Here is a 2,500-nt window from a genome sequence, read left to right as displayed (position 1 = left end):
CCACCCGGAACGGACTGAAAACTCGCCGCACGAAGAGAAATGCGTCACAGAGCGTCGTTTCATCGGCGGTTCTGTAGTTTTATACGGTCCTTTACCCGTCCATGGACGTTATCGTGTCGTCTTAATCATCAATCAGCTCGGGTAAATCTGTGAACAGAGCTATGACGGGACGACGTCCGAATACCGATACTCGATCTTGCGCTTGGATTGGAGTTAGTATTCTATGGACAATCGAACGAATTTATAAACCAGGTTAAATAAATCACGTACATACTGGTTTTCAGACGCTGAGTTGTTAAATATGAACAAAAATTTTTATACGATTACCCTGAACGGTGGATCACTTGGCTCGTGGGTCGATGAAGAACGCAGCTAATTGCGCGTCAACGTGTGAACTGCAGGACACATGAACATCGACATTTCGAACGCACATTGCGGTCCACGGATACAATTCCTGGACCACGCCTGGCTGAGGGTCGTTTATATAACTAAAGACTGCTTGCGTTTGCCTTTAGCAGCAAAAGGTTTTCTCTTCATTGTTAAATTTTTTTCGGTACCGCTCGTCGTTCGACTAGATAAAACGAAACTGTTAAACGCCGAAAAGTCGAACGTTTCGGAGCGGGATCCGATGGTCGAACGCGAGAGAGAGAACAACTTGCGAAATTGGCGAAAACGTACGAGCGATGGTTGGACATTTCGTCGGCGTTTGACGCGGAGAATGTTAAATGGAACGTTCGTGTCTCGCCCTCTCTTTGCTAGTGTTCATTTTTTTCACAGGCGACAGAAGAACATTTTCGTATATCTCGCAATTCTTAGTTTTTAGGATCTTCTCGGCGGAATGCGCTTATCTCGGCTTGCGTGAGTCGTGGTTTCTAGTTAAACCCCTAAAAGAGACCATATACGACCGCCCGTGAAAGAGCGCTCCCGAGTCGAAAACACCTAACTACAGAAGGATATTTAGACGAGAGAGAAAATGATTCTTCGCCCTGCGAGAGAATTGTTAGACACCAATTTGAAGGAAGCAAGCCGAGAGTAGAGCGTGTTTACGGCGTTTCTCCGCGCTCCCGACGTTGTCTGAAATGATTGTCGAATTTTTTTTTCGACGGTGCGAAAGTTTATACAACGAGGAGAAAAGTTAAAAATAAACGTGCGACGGAAGCTCTTTCACGGTTAAATTATTACGAGATCGTAGCTTCGCCACGTTTTTTTAACATTTACAAGCGCAGATCGCTTCGTTGTCGTTGATTAGAAGCGGAAGACCGCGCGATCCCAATACGGGTTCCGGTCGTCCAGTCCTCGAAGTGCATAATTGTGCCGGACGGACGTTGAAAAACCCGGACCGATCGAACGATAAACGCTTATTTGGTGATCGTCTTGCGAGAGTCTCCCTTCATTGTTGTTCGTGTGTTAAATTTCTTTTATCGAACAACGGTCGAACGCAAATGAACAATGACATTTACACCGAAGATCGATCTCGAAACGCTTTTGTTCCTCCTTTTGTGCGCTCGTGGTTTCATCGAACGATATATACACGACGAAGGTGTACCACGCACGTTAAAAATGGGATTTTTTTTTCCTTTAACCCTTTATTCTCTGGACCATGATAAGTCACCGATGGTTTACATGGCTGTCTCTGGCATTCTCGCCCTTTTCTTGGGATTTTGCGTCGGAACGCGACAGCAAAAGAAAAAACGTATCGGACGATGCGTCTTTACGGTTTATCGACCGTCGAGTGTATATTCGAACGTAAATATGTTGTAACGGTATATGTATCCTTTAGGGGACAAAAGAAACATGAAACGATCGTGTGCGAGAGCGCGCCGAGGGTAAGAAGAAAAGGTCCGACCTTTATCTCCTCGTTGTCGTAGTCTCTCCTCGTCGTTTGTTTTAACGCGCCCTGGATAGATAAAAAGATATATCCGATTATAATATATACATATATACTCCGACGCGAGTCGAGAACAACCGGACGTCGTCGTCGTCGTTTTTTTTTTTGTCGTTGTCCCGCCTGCCCGAATATGCGGCGTTTTAAGTGCCTTTTTTCTTTTGTCGAACAAAAGAGAGAGGAGACACCGAGCTTTCATTTTGGCTCGTACGTACCTTCGAGTAGTCGACGATATTGTGTTGATCCGAAAAGAGAAAAATAGTTGGTTATCGAACGATACAAGGAAAAAATCGAACGACATAATCCCTGTGCGTCGTTGGTATTAATATACCTTTCGTATTACGTGTCGAAACCCCGAAAAGAGCGTACAGTTTGTGGTATAACTTTGAAAAGAAATAATAAAATTTCGACGACCTCAGAGCAGGCGAGATTACCCGCTGAATTTAAGCATATTAATAAGCGGAGGAAAAGAAACTAACAAGGATTTCCTTAGTAGCGGCGAGCGAACAGGAATGAGCCCAGCACTGAATCCCGCGGTTAACGCCGCTGGGAAATGTAGTGTTCAGGAGGATCCGTTTATCCCGAGACATCGAATCGCGTCCAAGTCCATCTTGA

At 45.0% G+C, this 2,500-nt stretch overlaps 2 non-coding genes across 2 annotated transcripts in view; both read left to right on the top strand.

Moving 5' to 3' along the window:
- Positions 1–324: 324 nt before the first annotated feature.
- On the top strand, positions 325–479 carry LOC143265107 (5.8S ribosomal RNA). The gene has a single exon (XR_013039274.1). It is a non-coding gene; the product is annotated as a 5.8S ribosomal RNA (ribosomal RNA).
- Positions 480–2,295: 1,816 nt separating this feature from the next.
- The window catches only part of LOC143265101 (large subunit ribosomal RNA), a 4,388-nt gene continuing 4,183 nt past the window's right edge, over positions 2,296–2,500 (top strand). The window contains exon 1 of the ribosomal RNA XR_013039271.1: positions 2,296–2,500. This exon is cut by the window's right edge and continues 4,183 nt beyond it. This is a non-coding gene — a ribosomal RNA (large subunit ribosomal RNA).

The sequence above is a fragment of the Megachile rotundata genome, chromosome 8 (genome assembly GCF_050947335.1).
Source record: "Megachile rotundata isolate GNS110a chromosome 8, iyMegRotu1, whole genome shotgun sequence".
NCBI lineage: Eukaryota > Metazoa > Arthropoda > Insecta > Hymenoptera > Megachilidae > Megachile > Megachile rotundata.
Note: the sequence above shows the minus strand (reverse complement) of the source record. Positions and strands in the feature narration are given on the sequence as shown.